This window comes from Lethenteron reissneri, chromosome 42 (assembly GCF_015708825.2).
Source record: "Lethenteron reissneri isolate LAM-NWPU_2019-01 chromosome 42, ASM1570882v1, whole genome shotgun sequence".
NCBI lineage: Eukaryota > Metazoa > Chordata > Hyperoartia > Petromyzontiformes > Petromyzontidae > Lethenteron > Lethenteron reissneri.
Genome location: NC_083820.1, coordinates 10,172,102 through 10,191,602, shown reverse-complemented (window position 1 = coordinate 10,191,602; position 19,501 = coordinate 10,172,102). Strand labels below are relative to the sequence as shown.

Sequence of the window (19,501 nt, the reverse complement as noted above, 5' to 3'; positions counted from 1 at the left end):
CTGCAACATTGATGCCTCCGAATAGTTCATCTATGAGCAGCGAGCCACACTTCTGGAGGCTTGGGGGGGTTTTGTTGATACCCAGAATGAAGCAACCTGTTTTGGTGTGGCAGGCTCTGGAGGCGTGCCAGATTGCCAGCGCAGCGCTGAGTGTTTTTAATCGGGTAGAGTGTCGTGCGTGACCATGTAAACAGACTTTTAAGTGTATTGCTGCCGTACACTCATGTGAGACTTCTCAAAATTGTAGATAATATCTTCAGACAAGTGATAGTTTAGTGTTATGTGGTGTAGGTGTGCACAGGTGTGTATTACCTGTTTTATTGAATGTACCGGTTATATGTATTATTGTATTTCATTATATATTTTTTTGTTCCGTAACATTGACAATGACAACTGAACCTTATGTCCGATCCCATAAGCCCCCGGCTCTCGCATAAACTGCGTTGCGATGTCATTGTATGTTTGTTGAAGGCGAACGATACGGCAATCTATTCCTCTCGACAAGCTCTACATGATGCACTAATCAAAGTTTCAAAGTTTTGTTTCTTCTGCGCATTTGTCCTCGCCGCTGCGCTTGGACACGACACGACAACAGAACGATCCGCGCCAGGTGGGTCGCGGCGGTTGTGTGCGCGGTGGGACGGAGTCGCCGAAAATAAATATTTTTTTTAACTTACGTTTATTCGGGACCCCCGGGGTCCCCCACCATAAGGTTCAACTACCGTTTAATAAAAATATATCAAAAATTACTCAAAATGGCAAATTCAACAGTCGGTGAAAGGCGCAGCCCTGCAATTCCTTTCTCATGCCGCTGCTGGTGGAAGGCCCACCACGAGAAGGAGCGCCAGAGAGCCCCTTTGGAGGGTATTTGGCCTACCCTTCCTCTTTCATGCTGGCCTCATTTCTTTTAAGAGATTGGATTCTACCCACACTTTACCTCGCAATACACGACCTACTAATGGACTAACAGCGGTGAACGCTTTTTTACTGTTAGGTGGACAGGAAGAGGAGGCGGCGGCAGGGGATTTAATAAACTTCCTCATTGTCTCAACTGTCGCGCCAGGAGAATGCATCGGCGACCTCTGGATTGTGATGTTCACGACGGCAGTCACGGTCCACTTCTAAAGTGTCCTGTGTTAAATCTCCTCGTAATACATAATACCTGCATTCGAACTGTGCCCGTAACGTGTAACGAAGCGTCACGGGGCGCGTTGCTTTTATGTTTTTAGATGTTTGCTTGAGTAAAACATTATCTGTTGTACTTATGCAGCTCAGTGTTGCACTTACTGTAGTGCGATCAAAAAAAAGTTGTCCACAAATATCTCTTTCACAAAGTTACCGCTAAAACAAGCTGTGCCTTTCCGCTCTCCACCGCACCAAGAGGAAAACAGCGGCATTCCATATTTGTGCAAGCATTGTCATAAAGCTTGCACAAAATGAAAGAGGGGGGTTTCTTCGTCCATTTTCTTTCGATGAAATGGCGACTTGGTGCCATTTAAAAAATATTGTTGCGCCACTGCCTTATCTAAGTTGTTTTGTTATATCTGTAACCGTTTAATGGAATATGGCAGTTCACGTGATATGGGGGGCCCAATATCTTGCATCCTATTATTTTGCGGAGTTATCCACCGCAGATAATAGGAGTTTCTGTAGACCCTACAGCTGCATTGGATAATAGGAGCCCAATGGGTCAAGGGGGCTGCACATTAGATGAGTTCTGTTTGTATGTTATGTAATTGTTCTGAACTATTCTGTACCACAGTAATGCTGTATGCAGTTGGCTTGCAACGATACAATGATTTGTCAAAGTCGCGGAGACGAAATGTTAACTACCTTGCCTGGTATACAGAAGGACATGGGTTTGATCATAACTCTTGACGCCTGTATATTTGGCATTTGCACGTTCTTCCCGTGTTTGCATGGATGTTTTTTCGGTTCCTCCGGTTTTTCCTTCCACATTTATAATCAACATGCATTTCGAGTATTTGCCTTCAGTAAATGTCCACATGTTAAGCCCACTTAATTGGGCGATCATTTGTAGTCAGGTCACTTCTGACAAAAAACTGTATAGCTCAAGTGGGCCTTACCTGGTAATAATAAAATTAGTTTCTAGTTTTAATTCGAAGTCGATTCCTTTGTTCACGATACATGCATTGAATTGCTAGCCCACTGCTGAAAGAAGGCTTCTTGTCCCGGTATCAGTCTTGAGGGTTGTTTCACTTGACTACCATGCCGGTCAGTGTTATGTTGGTAAAGAAGTGAGGGGGGGATCTCCGATCCAGTTCAGGTATCACTCGCCACTGATGTTAGCCATGCCCACGAAGCAAACTCGGGTCGCTTTGCTCATCTCATACCGCAGTGTGCTAACCACTGCACCTCCACTCCATCTGATTTGGATATACAAGACCGTGTACAGTACAGCGTCGGAAATCCACTTTATCCTATTACCCGCCCGCACGCAGCCGCAGTATTTTTGCGCGCGGTGTAATTGCCATTTTCTGTGGACGGTTCACACATCTGACCTTTGCACATACTGGCCTGTACCTCGGCAGCTCGCGGTGATTCGGACATGCCATGTTGTGCTGTATGCAAATGTACATGCGTGATGAATTGTTCTACACAACGCACTGTTGTTTTGTTTAAAAGGGTGCTATAAACGAACCGGCGTATTTCCCGAAACGGAACAGGTTTTCTTTAACACGCCTCCCCGCAGCGTCCCTTCGCAGGCCGTGGATGTGGGAATGCACGGGCACCTCACTGTACACATGCCGTGACTTGCTCTTCCATGCCACTTGACGTGGCACCCCCGCCGTCTTGAGGGTTTGCCACTGTGGAACGGTTACTCTAGAGTTTGCTGGGTCTACACCATTGACTTGAACCTGTAGAACCGTCGTCGCTATCATCATAATCGCAATCATCATCCCCCATGATCAATCCGCTGCTGGATGAAGGCCTTCCAAAGCCATCGCCAGCCCTCTCACGACCTTGCGATGTGATCATTATAATCTACCGAGCGCTTGCACACTCGCCGATTTCATCACTGCCATCACCTCGGTGGCTGTAGGCTGACGATTTTGGAACCCCTTGTACCGCATGCAAATTGTCAAAGAAACGATTGAGTCGAAACATTGATTTTTTTCTTCTTTAGAATTACTTGAGAAAGTGGTACGATTAGCTTTGAAAATCAGTCTCCATTCAAACGATTTAGAAATGTAGCAGCCTACCGCTTTAGATTGGTGTGGTTGGCGAGTATGCGAGTTTGGCATGAGAAGACACTTCTCTGTACGCTTCCTTCCTCGCACTGCTGCATTTTGGAATTTTCCCTCTGTTCAAAAAAACTTATGAGAGTAACTCGAAACCAACTGCACTCTCAACAGTGCTGCTTGCCGCTGGCCGCTTGGCACTTTGGGCCTTTGGACCTGTGCGATGCAAGCGTGGTGAACAAAATTCTATCAGGATATCGCAGCGGGTCAAAAACAGCAAAGTGTGCCTCTAATTTCTTGTACACGCGACGACCGGAATGAGGTCCTTATCTGACGAGAAAACAATTGCCGTGCCCTGAATGTGAACGGGACGGTTCGCATGGTGCCGCGTGCGCTGCGTTGTGCAATCGCGTGCACAGCTTCGCCAGTCGGCGGCGGAACACGCGAGAGGTTGACTTGGAGCTCTCCAAATGGTCGTGCGCGCACATCCTTTCCTCGACGATGCAAACAACACCAGCAAATATCACGACCTGTTAATTTGTAACCCCGCGGTGCAGACCCTGGTGTCCGATGTTTGCCAAGAAGAGCCACGCAGCCGAGATTTAGTTCATAGGGATACAACGGTGTGTGGAAGGTGTCTATTATAAGCAATGAAGAATGGCTTGTGGTGGTGGTGGTTGTTAACCTCTCGTCACTGCGCAGATTTAAAAGAATGCGTCATTCCTTGACCCTTCACTACTGTAAAATACATATATGTATCATTCGTTGTGTTGCAAGGGGGCTGGCGTTTTCATAGATTACGGTTTTGTTAATACCGAGGGGAAATGCTTCATCCGAGGCTCGGTTACATGTTTGTGGCTGGGGGAATAAAAAAAAATTGTACGAGCGTGGCAGCATTTGCTTGGAATATCGGTGACTCCCATTGGCTCTATCTAATGACACTGTATAAACGGATGGAGCATTGCTTTGCCATCCATCAGCCTGTCGCACAGTGGCCCCTTGCGGGGTGTTTGTATGATTGAATTAGAATTTTAAAATCCGAATTAACATTTTGGTACTGTACAGGCGCATACGATCAAAATGGCTCAATAGTGCACGCAGCGCGCACTCTGGCACACGATGTGCGCGCGACTGTGCACTGCACTTGCACATAAATTCACGTTTACGAGGTGTGGTGCAGCGTGTATACGGTGCTGCACGGTGTGTCCACTGTAGTATACGCGTGTGCTGCATCTGTGCAGTGTGTACTTAGTGCATAGACTGAAACGATTAAACTCCATTACCATGCTGTGCACAGTAGCGCATAATGCTTGTACGTATTCAGTGCATGTGTCTTTTGCATTTATATAAAATACACTTGCCACACCGTTTAACACAAGACCGGCACGACGTCAAAATATTTAACACACGTGTGCATATTAAATGTGTAATGTGTTGTTAGTCTGCTGAGTGTTTTTTTTTCTTTCTGGGGTCGGAGTTAATGAAGAGATCATCGTATCTATCTTGGGGGTGCTGCAAGGGGGTTGGAGGGCTAGCGATGGTGTGATGGGTACTACTCGCGAATTAGTTCTCCAACAATTTGCCTAATTGTCAGCCATTTCAGATTGGCAGGCTAAGCTGCGACAAATGGCGAGTGTGTTCTTCTGCTCCCTGCTTTCCAGGCTTTGCAAGTGCCCTGGGTGTCGCTGCTGTCACAGAAGCTTAGAGAATACTCTCTGAGAGCGCTACCTCATCCGGCCAAGAATATATTTATATATTTTTTTCCCTTCGACGCGATTCACCAAATGCACGTGAAGACTGCATCTGGCCCACGGCTCAAATGAACTGCTCACCGCTTTGCAGCCAGAGAAGGTATGGTTATTTTCATCGTTTTATTCTGGCGTTTTTGAAAAGTGTACGAACGATGGTATTGTTCATGGAGGCACGCGCGTTTTTTTTTTTGCCGATTGCGTGACTTGTGTTTGTTGCAACATTTCTAAAAAACTTGGCTGTGTGGTGATATGACCTTCAGACAAGCCGCTGTGAAGAATGGCTGTCCTTGTGTGTTTTTCTCTGCCAATGCAGAATGTGAAATTAATTTGTGTTTTACTGTTACTTTTTAAAGATGAGCTCTACTTTGCTCACTGTACGGTGAGAGTTTCGTGTAACTGTACACATGTCCGGGGGTGTATGTGTGCACTCAGTAGTTGTATTCTGTGATAGTTTCTGTTCAAACTTCCTAATTACCCCCCCCCCCCCCCGTTTGCAGTGGGAAGGGGAATTGAATGAGCCAAGAAGAATGTTTTTATTCACCAGCGTTTAAGGATTATTAATAACAATAATGTGCAATGGAAAAACTAATTACAACTTAAGCCCAATTATGTTTGCTCCCATATGTATATAACCATGCGTAATGCATATAAAAACAGTTCTGGCCTGCTAAGATGGTGGAGCTATCGGGTGTGCAGGCAGTGCAGCTGCACCATGGTTCATGGGTTAGTCCAGGCACCAGGTTATGCAGAGGGAGGGAGGGGGCGGCGGAGGTGTACAGGGGGGGGATCCCTTTTTCATGCCTTGCACCAGGACCCATACCAGCCACGCTATGCCACTGACTTACTATTTACGTGGAGCCCTTTGTAAACGTACACGGGTGTCCATACATAGAAGAACCATCGGTGGATGGAAGGATATAATGCGTAAACTCCATCACCCTTAGTTGGAAGACGTTAAAAGTAAAAAAATACTTTCGGTAAAGTCACGTAGTATGGACTCCTGCAGTCACGAAAGCTTCAAATCAAGAGTGAAAATACTATATATATTATCAATGGCCTTATTGGTGTCCCCAGATAACCGAAGCTTGATGTTTTGTCCTGGGGTTATTTCGTGCAGGTCGAGGTTTCCCAAACTCCAGTCCACGCTACCCACCGCCACGGTGCATCGTTCCGCGTTTACCAATTGACTTCCATTGAGCTACTCTTTAAATCGTTGCATGCACCCGATGATAGTTAAACTCGTCCCACGTGACACGCTGAGCAATTAACGCTGTCTGCATCACTTGGAACATGCGTACACACATACAGATCTGAATCGGCACCCTTTTCTAATGTGAATCGGCTCTACAGGATTGAGATTTGTGTGTGTATACATGTTCCACACTGATAAAGAACCGGTGATCTACTCGATTGGGATTACACTCCGCTGTCCAGATATGGAACTGCCTCCTCCCTGAACACATTGTCGGCGGAATCACTGATTCTGGTCTTCGGGCCTTCAAATGCTGAGTACGTGGATATCTCCTAACTCCACCACACGTGCATTTTAGGGACCGAGTCTTTGAGCTGCAGTGAACCAATGATTATGTCTATTAGATTTACTAATGTCTGATGTGGCTGTTGTTCACAATTGCACCCAATAAAAATGATATCTTGAGACTACAAGTAACTGCACTATATGCGATGCTGTCAACATGAACAGTAACAAAGTAGATTGAACAAAAACTAAAAAGTGCACAATTAATTGTGTAAAGATGCACACTTTGAATTACATCTGTGCTAAAGTATAATAACAAATTCAACACATTCATCAATAACACTGCGGCCTTATAAAGAAAAAGTAGATAATTGATGACTTTTGTGCAATGTTCCTTCTACACATCATATGGCGAGGCCTGATAGGTCGAGTGTAGGGAATCACTGGACCTCTCAGGCCTCTCTATGTAAATTAAACTACATTTTAAGGCTCACTTTAGCTATGTAGCTCTGTTTTTCAGAAGTGACCTGTGCCATAAATGATAGCTCAACGAAGTGGCGGCTTATCAAGTGGAAATTTATAGCAGCCAAATAATCTAAACGCAAGTTTCTAAATGTGTAGGGAAAACCCGAAGGACCTCGAGAAAAATCCACGCAATCACGGGGAGAACATGCAAACTCCAAATATACAGGCGTCCGGGTTGGGGTCGAACCCACAGCCTGTATACCAGGCGAAGGTATTGACATCATGCCACTGTGGGTACCCCATTTGCTGTGTGAAGAAGGGCCATTGCCCAGAACCAGGCCTGTTACTTTTTATTTTAAATGCCACATGTACAGGACTGTAAACTAATGTTTTTAGAAGTACTCCAACCTGCTCTCATCTGCCTCTTTAAGCTTAATATTAGTGCATTTAATAATGTAAAGCAACATGCCAATGTGCCTATAAAAGAATGCAATTAATGGGTACATGCTACCTGCAGTGTTAATGATGAATGTGTCGAGTGTATTTGTTGTTTGTGCATGTGCACCACTGCAAATCCAGAAGCAGCATCGCCAAATAATTTTGGTTAATAAAATAAGTTGGCCTGGGCAGGACCATGGTAGCCGATGGTCGAGTCTCATGGCAAAGTGTCAGCCAACAGATCCCATCCAGTGGGGAGATGGAGCAGTGAAATCGGCCCTGTGTGCAGGTACTTGTTGGCTTGCCAAATTGTAAGACCGTGAGAGATGGTGATTGCTTGAGTTTAACCCGAAATGTATGGATGATGATGCTGAAACTACCGCAGCGAATGCAGTTGCCCGGTCACTTACAAACGTAGACGACAGTATATGAAAAAATAGCTACAGTGCATATAAACACGTCTCGTAAAAACAGTTGTTGCGCCAATGTTTTGATTATGTAAATTAAAACGTCCCGCGTAAAGAGAAATAATACTCTGCACTGTATAAGCAGTCGCATGCTTAATGAATGTTTTATTAATGCTAATTTAAGGTCGGCTGCCGCACTTCACATGTTTGGAGTCCCGAGGGTGATAAACTGTTATAGTTCTCGGTTAAAATGGAGACATGCTCCTGCCATTCCGTAAATGTCAGCAATTCAACGGAGATACACCGATCGACGTCCGTATTAATAAAACACCATAATAGATGCTCGCACTGCAATGCAGCCTTGTTTTGCATCTCAACCCCCCTCCCCCTTCTGTCACAGCAGCATGAAATGACACAGATTGCGCATGCCTCTTTGGGGATTTGGAACTGATTACTGTTCTTTCATTTTTAAGGCTGCAACAAAATGCTCGCCCTCTTTAGCACGTATCCACGAAGCCGGTCTGACAGCCCCTGTCTGCCTACATCTCGCACCGTGGTTAACGGACGATCTGCGATTCCGCCAGGCTCGTTTAAATTCTTACCTCCCTTCTTAAGGGGGGGGGGGGGGGATGGTTAAGGGATGGATTTATTTTAAAGAGGATCCAATGGACTCATGTCTTCAATTGCGTGGGTGTGTACGGGAGACCGTTCCAAACGCAATTTGTTACCGATAAAACAGACCACCTCTTGCCTCCCTGCCACTTTACCGGAGTAGCGCGATGTGCATTTTTTTTTACCCATCTCTGTTCAATTACAGTCTGACGCACATCTTTGTTGTTGTTGTTGGTAGAGCCCAACGAGGTGACGTTGGCCGAAGCTCCTGTTGTGTCGCTACGCTTGCTGGCTTGGGGGGGGGGGCATTGGGAAGATTGCAGCCCAGGCACTGGGGGGGGGGGGGGGGGGGTACAGTATCAGACGGTGTCCCACGGGACCCAGCAAACTGTGGAATAGAGAACCTCTTAATTTAGCCGCATGCTCGCCAAACGCTGCACCAGGCCATTCTCATCAAGACGACCGTGGCTTGTGCAGGGCTGACATGTGGGCAACTTATTTTGTTGTGCCGCTGTTTGGGGCGAAGGTTTATTTTTTCCTTCCCTTGTTTTGAGTCAAGCAAGGCATCGACGTTGCGTTTTTAAAGCCTGGCCCGTGCTGCCTGGTTATTATGATTGTTTTAAAAGTCCCCAGGTCTTGCTGTACAGTGTGTGTGGCTTAATCCCACCACGTGTGATGCAAGCGCTGCACACCAATTAACTGTCGTTTAAATCTTTTTTTTCTCTCCTGCCGTTGTGTAATGGTTAGCACGCTCGACTTGCAATCCAGAGGTCACTGGCGTGATTTGGTCTCCCGGTGCGGCAGTTGAAATCATGGGCAGGTTTCCACCAAATCCACCTCCGTCTCTGCCCACCTATCGATAGGTCTCATGCGATGGGCTTGCTTGGAGGCACTTTGGCCAGCATTGGAGTGAGCAATAAATTGCAGGGCCCTGACCTCTTTTAAGTCTATTTATCTTTAAAAAAACAAAAACAAGATTGTGTACTTGTATGTTGTCAACAACCGCTGCAATGAGCATTGATAAGGGGACTATTTAGTGTTCCTAATTTTTCTTGAGGAGTGATTTCTGTGACTTGCACGGTCCATTCTCGGCTATGTTTACTTGTAACATTTCTGATGAATGGTATTGAAGGTTCACTCGTGAGCCGTTGCCATGTTTGTTACTGGAACGAAAGATCGGTGGTCCCGTGGGTTTTGTGTACAGTTCTAATTCGAATTGACGGTGATGTTTTCAAATAGTTTTGTCTTGCCCGATGAGATAATTGAATATATTACGGCAGATTAGCGTGATACACACACAGTGAGTCGTGGCAACGGTTGCTCAATACAAATACGATTCTCAAAGCATTGCTCTGGGGAGTTGCAGGAAGGAAGAAAACCGGGGGTTGAAAGTTCAGTGGAGAGGTCAACGAGAGGCCAGATCAGACACTGATTGATTGCGCTTGGCTCCTATTGGCTCGCCCGACTGGAGGTGGTGAGCCCATTGGTTCGCTCCCATATTTGTGGGAGTGGCGTCGAGCGGAGAGGGCTTTGTGGGGAGCGGTGTGTTCGTCGGCAGCAGTGGCGTACAAACATACGACGAGAGGCGGAGGAGGTTAATGTTTGAGCCTTTGCCATGACGCGTGGGCCTTCCTGACGTCACGCTGTTACTTCGTTTTTTTTATTCGGCTTGTGGGCTGGCGAAGCGTACATCAAACTTCGGCCGGAGTTGTTTTCAAGCGACCCTTCTCGCCCCCTCCCTTCTTTCTCGTTGGCTCTCTGGAGAGCGAGCGAGCGAACGAGCCCGTTGTGCGTCCTGCCGAATGGCGCTATCCCGCGGTCTCACCTGTCATATCCTGGGAGCTGCGCAGAAGACCGTCTTGATTAATGAGACCGTATGATTAGGCAACAGCAGGAGGACGCGTCCTTGAAATTTGCAAACCAACCACAGGGTTCTTTTTTTTTTGTTTGGGGGGGAAAAAAGGAAAATTGAATTTTGTGGAATAAGCAATTATGTTAATGAAGCTGCAGGGTCTAGGAGAGTTCAGTGCACAGTGACAGCATGAGGGATTTCATGGAACTTTCTTTTTAGCGCTGGCCCTCCACGGGCAGATGTTTAACCCAGATTGGCATGAAGTGGTCTGATGCGATTCCTGAGTCAAGATCCCTGCTGCTGTCTATGGTAAGGAGATCGGACGCGTCTCTCTGCTCTTTCTACCTTTGTATTCTCGCGACATGTCAACCCTGTCCGAGGTTCTTTTGTAAATGCGCCGCGGTGATTCGTTATAATTTCACGTCGCCATCCCCATTTCCACATCTGCTAGCCCGATTTTTGTTGTCCGTTTGTTGCAACAAATGTGACGCAATGCAATTGACGTGTCCTTGTGTTGACAATTTACATAAACATGAGCACCAAATGTACAGATGACGATACATTATGATTTGTCCTGGTGTGCGACATCTAATGTCATATGGCTAGTTAGCAAGGGAATAAAAAAAACATTTCGTACTTTGTAAACTGAGCTTTATCCGGTGCTTGAAGGAATTTTCTTACACTGTATTACTTATTTCAGGATTAGGATAATTGCAAACTGTAAGTTGTCCAACACAGTTTTAAAGACAATAGCCTATTTGTCATTCGTCTTCTTCCTACTTTGCTGTTAAATATTACCGAGCTTGCTGTGTAGTTAAACAAATATTTCACGTGTATTTAAAGGCAGTACTCTTTGCCAGTGTTGCTGCCTTGGTTTAATGGTTAGCACAGGGGATTTAAATTCCAGAGGTCACCAGTTCTCTATCTCCTTGCTGCCTGACAGTTGAAACAGTGCTCGAGTTTATTACATTTCTTCAATCCTCCTCCCCCTACCCCTGTCCATAAATAAGCATGCTGCAGCTAGGCGATTGTCAGGTTGCGTGTGGTGAGGCAAAGTGTGGGTGCTCCCAGCTCTACCAACATGTTGAGCGTCGTCCAAAGAATACCTCCCAGAGAAGGATTGTTGAGCGCTCCTTCTCGTGGAGGCCCCTTCCGAATGAGCAAGCAATTGCAAAGCTGAACCTTTAGCCGTTACTCCATTATCGGTCATTTGCTGGCCAGGCAAGGGGCCGTGTTCATTTGCGCTGCAGTAGTAGGGGGACTCTTTTTGGCTCTGCTTAACTGATCCTGAAGTTCCAGTCGAGTAAATTAAAGCAGATAGTGATCATAATTCACTCGTACAATTGAATATCCTGTTTGTGTTGCACTTAATGCATTTGAGGCACCGAATTACCGATCTAGCTTTCAGGCGGTGAAAGCCGCAGCTACTAATAGTTCATGTCTGGGCCGCGGCCAGAACAACACTGTAGAGCCCGCCAGTGCACTGTGCCGGGGAGATATCGCTGGGCCCTGGCTGGCTTTGTTTTTGCTTCCTAAAAATTGCTCTGCGCATGGCGGCGCACTGCTAACTCCCCGCCGCGTTCTTCAACGTGTGCATGCGAGCCCGTTTTGCACTGTATGGGAGGGAGCAGGGGGACATTGTGTGCCGTCCCAAACACTCGCTTGCCCGGCGTATATAGAGCTTGGCTTCGGAAGCGTTGTTACGGTGTGACAGAATGCCCCCACGCACTTTTACGGTAGAATGTGGCCTTTGGGTGAGCCATTGCAAGGTCGCTAGAACCGCGTTCTTGTTGTGAAAGTGCACACAAATTCACGGTGCGGTGTATCCTGATGATGCCACGTTCCAGAGTTGGCCAAAAAGCTGAACGCAAAGGTGCAGCCCAGACAACGTCTTACTCCCACCACTTGCTGTGGAAAGAGCATCTACGACAGAGAGATCCAGAGAATCCCTCCCGCAGGGTATCACGGCCTCCTTGTTCATCTTGCAAGAGTTGGGAGTACCTACACCATAAGCGATCTGCCCATAGACTGATTGTGGTGGATCCATTTATACTTATTGGTGGACAGAGGCATGTGCATTTATGCAAATTAAACGTAACATTTACTTTGTGAGGTGTTGTATATCTTGATGTCACTGTTGCCCGAGTTGGATGTAGGATTAATTGGCATTGCCAGTACTGGACAAGTTTAGCTTGTCATATCTGTTCAATGTTTCGCAGTATATATTGTATCAAAAGTTAGTTTACACATACAAGCCAACTTCATGAACTCGATTCACACGTTGTTGTTGAATCTTCCTCTTCGTCCGATTTTTGGCAGAAGTGTGCCACTGTCTTCACCACCAACAACGGGGCAAATAGCCAAGGGCGGTCCATTTTGGTCTTTTCGTAAAAACTAAAATTGTAAATCTGGCCCTATATGTAACATGCTGCTCTATTGCGTTACACGTTTATGCTTTCGGGAGGATTAATTGTCTTCATGCAAGTGTGAAAATTCACCGGGATTTATGGCATGCCTTTTGCCAATCTCGTCACCTAATGCGAACGGTCATGTGTATGGAGCTACCAGTTGTAACTAATACATGACGGAATGTTTTGTTAAAGAGTGCGTGTTGTACAGTGTAGTGTAAACAAATGGCTCCAACACCCTCGTTAACAACACTGGCCCTTCGAAGGTCGCGAGAACAGGCACTGCCTGTATTTTCTTCTTTTAAAAGGCGGTGGTGTTCTTTCTGTTGAATTGTGTTTGTGCACCACTGCCAATACATCAGTCAATCAATGCAACATCTCCCAATTAATTTGTTCAGTGTAGTGGTTAGCATATTCCACTACGAACCCAGCCAATAGCCTGGCCATAGATGACATCAGTGGCAATTATCTGAATCGGTTCTGGGCCTGCGCTGTGTTGACTCGGGCCATGTAAAAGTGTCCTTGGTGCGTTGTGTAAACAACATCACGGGGGGAGAAAAATTGTGCAGCCTCAATTATCATGAACATTAAACAACGTATTTAATATGTTCATAATTGAGGGCGTATATTTAATACGTTTGTGAAATATATTGCCGAAAACCAAACATTTCCAACTAGTTAAATGCAGCAGCGAATGCTATGCGAGATTCAGCTGCACATGTTTATCCTGTAGCCACCAGACCCGAGCAATCAGTCGCACACACTATCAAACCCGAATTGAACAGGCATATACAATGTCTGTGTGTTTTATATTTCTTCAATTCAATCGGGCAGAGTCAGTAGGATATTGACAACATTGAACTGCAACATGCTTATGGTTTTATAAGTGAACATGTTTAATTAATACCTGTTGATGTGATAATTTCATATGTTGTCGATAATTGACGATTAATAAATATGTTAATTAACATTGCCGATAATTGAGGCTGTCCTAACTAAGCTTATTAAATATATCGTCAAAAATCAAACGTTACAAATCAAACATGGCAACAAATATCACTCCAAAAGTGATGGCTTATTTTTTGCAAAGCTAAGCATATGACATCTTTTCTGTTCGCTTGTCAGCAGCCGGTACAGCTGGATTAGTGGATCTCTCTCTCTCTCTCTGGGTGACGTGATGCCCCGTCAGGAGCGCACGAATGAGCCGACCCGAAATGGGCTCGACAGCCAAAGAGGCGAAGGATTTGATGAATAAAGCACCCACCACTGTCGTCGACCTTTTACAAGGGTACCGCCATCGCACTGATGCTCAATTGCGGCGCTTAGCATCGCCGCGTCATAGGTCGTTACATCGGATAAAAAACAAGATACGTCGGAGGGATTTTTCTCAAGCTGGGCTCTTTGAATATTTGAGTGATCAATTACTCGACCGATAATTATTTTGATAACGCACGACAGTGGTCGGGGGGAAGAAAAAAGCCTCGCCTGTGTTCCGACGTTTCTAAGTAAGCGCATTCACGTGAGATTAAGAATACATTGCCGAGTGAAAAGGTCTGATTTGTGAACATACATCAAAAATGGCAGTTACACCACGCACATGCTGCACTGGGTTGTCGACGGTTAATTGGCCAGGGCTTGATATGTGATGGTCGGATGTGAAGTACGATTACCGACGACCTTAATTAATGCACGCGCATTCATCTGTTTGCATTGTGCTGGTTATGCGTACGATTGTCATAGTGTGCAATACGAGTTATGTGTACTTTAAATGAGCGCTAATCTGTGAAAGCACACACTTTGTTCTTGGTAATGTAGCTTACGATGTTAACCCCCGTCACCAGCTGTGCAGTAATCATCGCTAATGCGAATGTCTGCCAACACTACCAGCCTATACCAGTGGTAATTTGTGTCAGTTCGGATAGTCGCAACAGCTTCCGCGGAGGATAATGCGTATCAAGAGACTGTTGCCAGCCTATGAACTCATAGATGCTCTGTGCTTGTGTAACAGAGGATTGACCAAAGGGCTGCACGGTTTGCCCATTTGAATTGGCAGCTTGTTTTGTACATTCTCTTATGGATGAGGGCCTCGCCATGCCATGGGGGGGGGGGGTTATTTTATGATGCTTAACCACGTTAGTCGGGAGAGCACAGATGTGGCAACGTAGAGGTATAGTACAACAATGGATTTTGTTGCACTGCCCTCTACACTGCCCACCACTTGGGCCCTTAAGGACTGTGATGACAAGCTGTTTGTGTTCGCAGAGATAAAGGGATGGCTTCGCCAGCCAGCCTGGGTTGCAGGCAGGGTTTATAACACTGCATTGTGCAGATACCTCATTTATAACTTGTGTCAGTAGTTAGTGCATGGGCTCCTGCCAAGGTGTAACTGGTTAGTGCGCTGGATTTGCGATACGAGCTCCTGTGTACCAGGCGAGGTAGTTAACATCTCCTAGCCACCGTGGCGCCCCTCCAGCAGCTGAACTAGGTAAACCACGGTTAGTTTATCGGCAGGTCACGCGCACTGGGGTAGCGTGTGTGTACCCTCAACCATTCCAAGATGTCTGGCGAGCGTGGAAGAGGAGGCCGCTTGTTATGTAAAGGGGGGGGGGGGTGTAGATTTCCCTCTAGTGGGGAGGGGAGGGGGAGGGCCTTTCGCTAGCAATGGTGTGTGAGCATGCGATCACAGGTCTGCACCTTTTAAATTCTTGTCACTTGTGCTGCAATGGACATCGCACAGTAACGTTTCATAAACAGCATTTAAAGCTGAAGAAACGTGGAACTTGAAAAAAAACAAGCAGCTCTTGTACGTGTGCTTACCCGGGCTTGTACACGTACAATACACTTAAGCGTAGAGCCAAGTTAATGATACAAACGAGCTTTGTGGTCCGCAGCACTTCACTGACACTACTGTAGTGACGTTTAATGAACTACAGGAGTGGCTGCACACTGTGATCTTGCCGGTTCTTCTCACCGTGATTTTTAAACGCTTTGTCATTTGTCCTGAAGGAAGCTTCCGTCTTGAGTTGCACAGCCCAGATTACGAATCTGCAAGGTGTGAGGGTGCATCCCCAGATTTTTTTTCTTCATTCTTAAACGAGCATCTTCCTGCAGGGCCACGCAACATGCGCAGGGAAGGCTTTTGGGGTGGGTACTCGGTGCCGGACCCTGTCCTCTACCCACACATCCCCACTCTATTGCCTGCACCGGGAGACGGGTGAATTTTCTTGCCCGTGCCACTGCAGGCAGAAGGGCCTCCACTAAGATGGAGCTCTAAAGACCCCCTTCCACGCTGGCCAGAGACACCTTGGAAGATGTTGGAGTACCCATGCTTTTTCCTTCCAAATACTACCTGCCGATCGACTAACTGTAGTGAACCCCCCTGTATGGTGCTATGACTTTTAGATGATGCTTTTATGTATGAAACGTCCACTCAGTTTGCACGTGTGGAATTCGTAAACGTATACGAGCATTTGAACCTTATGGCGGGACCCCGGGGTCCCGAATAAACAGAAGTCAAAATCTTTATTTACTTTTGGCGACTTCGTCCCACCGCGCAAACAAACGCCGCGACCCACCTGGCGCGGATCATTCTGTTGTCGTGTTGTCCAAGCGCAGCGAGGACGAATGCGCAGAAGAAACAAAACGTTGAAACTTTGATTAGCGCATCGTGTAGAGCTCGTCGAGAGGAATAGATTGCTGTATCGTTCGCCTTCAACAGACATACAATGACGTCGCAACGCAGTTTATGCGAGAGCTGGGGGCTTATGGGACCCCGGGGTCCCGCCATAAGGTTAATTTATGAAGACTATTTTAAGGCTTCACATATCCATCAAATGCAGTACAACGACCCATATCCGCGTGTCGCATTTCCGCCTTGAGAAATTAACTGCCCACGCCCTGTGCAGTATTTGTGCTTAGTGTAACTCTATTTTTTGTATCTGTTCACAAACACAACCTATTCGCATATCCGCATATTTCTCTGTGTCCATGCCCCACCACACACTGGTCGCTTGGTTAACAATTCTCTTCGAGTTACAGAATGCCCGCCTATACCTCAGTCCCCAGTTCGTAAGACATGCAGCATACGGTACTTGATATCTAGTATCCGTAGCTTTCTGTTCAGCGTAAGAATGGGCAAACATTTTTTTAGCCGATTTACATACAAATGCACATGTGAAAACATTCACCTTTTCAACCGTGGCCAAATCCACCTTTGGATGAAGGCCTCCTCAAGCTGCCGTCACCCCTTCGATCCCGTGATGTAACGATCCACGCAGCGCCTGCACGTCAACTTATTTGATCGCTCCGTCTCCCCGATTAAGGCCCTCTCGGAGGCGATCCATCCCCTTGGCTGCCACTCCGTTATTATTCTTGACCATCGTCCATCGTCCCTGCGAGAAAGGTGTCCTCCCCACTCACATTTCTTCACCGTTTCAACGTAATTCACGAACCCTGCGTCCGTTCACAATTCCGTGCGTTCCTCTGTCGCTCAATGTAAGTCTCGAGCATGCATCGCTCTCCGTGCTTCTCTGCGCACTTTTCACATCGCATGTTTGTGTTTTTATATTGAACTTCTGTGGCACCGTATGGAGCCAACTATGCTAATCGGAGGTGTTAAATGTGACTTTCGGATACGTACCCACTTATTTGTTTTTGCAACATAAGTATCCTGTGTTGTGCCCGACGAGGAATAACAAGTTATTTACGAAGTGATCTATTTCACAAGTTGAATGTTTTGAGGTTTGTTTTTTACATTTGGAAAAGGACATTTGTCGGTGATGGCTGAAAAAAACTAAAACAACATGGCACGTTGAGGTTTTTGTTACGTTACAGCATATAACCATCTGCACGTGTGTATCACCGAAAAAGATAAAGTCAAACGTCCTTGTGCTTTCATCGCGGGTTTTGATAGTGGTGGGGGTAAAGTGTGGTTACCCTCCCCTTTCCAAGACGTCCGGCCAATATGAAAGGGTGCCACGGTGGCGAGATGTTAACTACCTCGCCTGGTATACGGGAGGTCGTAGGTCTGATCCCGACTGACGCCCGTATATTTGGAGGCTGCATGTCTCTCTCCCCGTGGTGGCGTGGATTTTTCTCCGGGTCCTCCGGTTTTTCCCTTTGCATTAAGAATCAACACTATATTTGGCTGCTAAAAATTTCCACGTAATAAGCCACTTCATTGAGCTATCTTTTGTAGCCAGGTCGCTTATGAAAAATAAATATTTTCTAGCTCAGTAGGCCTTAGCTGGTAAAAAAAAACATAGTTTAGTTTTTAGTTCATAGTAGGCCAAAAAAGCTCTAGAGGCCCTCTCTTAGAGCTCCCTCTCGGCCCTTCTGCCAGCAACGGCGTGATCTACATATAATTGCAGGGCTGCACCTTTACCTTGTTTTACTGATAGGACTGGCAAGGGTTGCTTAGACACTGTCATAGGGAAGCGAGGGATGATCCCCCCCCCTTCCCCCACCAGTACAGTACAAAAACCGAACCATCTAGTTCCGCGAGTAGTCGGAGTGACGACGTCGTCCAACACGTTAAATAGTAGCTCCTCCTCACTTGGCTCCATCGGAAGGGATTAGTAATGGCTAATCTGCTCAAGCTATCTGAATGTCTTTTTTCCTTCTCTTGGATGCTATGTTAATCCAGCCACCCACCCACCCCCCTCTCTCCACTTGCAAGGCGCCAGGGTTTGCTGTATTCAACATGGTTTTTGTGTGTGGGGGGGGGGGCGTGTGGTGGGGGGAGCGGTTGACCCCTTTTATTTGTGCCGTACAGAGATCCCCGTCCACTTGACTCGCTCCTTTGCGTCGACAACAGGCTGCTTAGGAAACGAACGACGACTGCAGGCCCGGCCATCCGACGGGCGGCCAGGCTGGGCCTTCCTCCCGCCACGCAAATGGACGGGGGGGCGGGGGGGCCTACAGTGCGAGCATTCATCATGCGGCGGCGTGGCGCTACCCTAAATAGTTATTGGTGTGGAGGGGGTCTCCCTCCCCAGTCCCCCTGCTCGGGTCACCGCGCATTATACTCCCGGCGCGGCAACCCCCTCCCCATGTGTGCAACTCTACACAGAAATTGGTTGTGGTTTTCGACAACGTATATCAACACGCGTCTTTTATTTTTTTCTCGTGACATTGAAGTACGACCAGCGAAGAATATGAACGCTAATAATTAGTCAAACCACGGCTCGCTCAGACTCAGAATCTTTAACCTGGAGAAATCCAATGAGCTACGAAGCTTTTTTTCCCCCCACAGATGCCCAGTAGGGGCAGGTCAGAAAGTTACAACAAATAATACAGCCAAAGACGCTCTGAGTGCAAAGTATAGGATAGGTGAAGGCCTACCCACACCGTGTAGGTCGTGGGGGTTGTTTGACCATACTTCACGCTGGTTGCTAGAGTTGCCACTCGTGCTGATTTTTCCATGATCGTCCTTTATTCGTAGACTGCTGTCCTAAAGAAAAGTGTTCTTTGGGACATTAACATTTCTGGGGGTTTGGCAGTTGCGTCGTATAATACACCACACATAGCAAAAATGCATTGACACGTAGTTCTCTCTCCTCTTCTGGTATCGTGAGATTATTTTTTGTCCCATGTGTCCACATTTCTTTTGAACTTCACAGATGGCAATCCTTGTGGCCGGTGAGAGAGTTGACGATCCAGTACCCGAGAGTTGTGGTTGCGAATATGAACTCGGCTCTTCCTGATTGAAAATACGGTGCGATAACCCCTGCGCCACTGTCGCTCCCCAATTTCATGTCGGCAAAGATACCTTGTGTGCATAGAACAATATATAGTTGGGCACTGTTTATTCACCCAACAAATGACAAAGATGTAGTTTGAAATCTTATTTGGTTCAGCAATACAGGTAAAGGTTCAGCCCTGCAATTG

General features: G+C 46.6%; 1 protein-coding gene across 1 annotated transcript in view; it reads left to right on the top strand.

The window, feature by feature from the left end:
* The window catches only part of LOC133353040 (nuclear receptor coactivator 3-like), a 79,883-nt gene that overhangs the window by 14,636 nt on the left and 45,746 nt on the right, over positions 1–19,501 (top strand). The window contains 1 exon segment of the mRNA XM_061569127.1: positions 4,865–5,054. The gene's annotated coding sequence lies outside the window, so the exon portion shown is untranslated.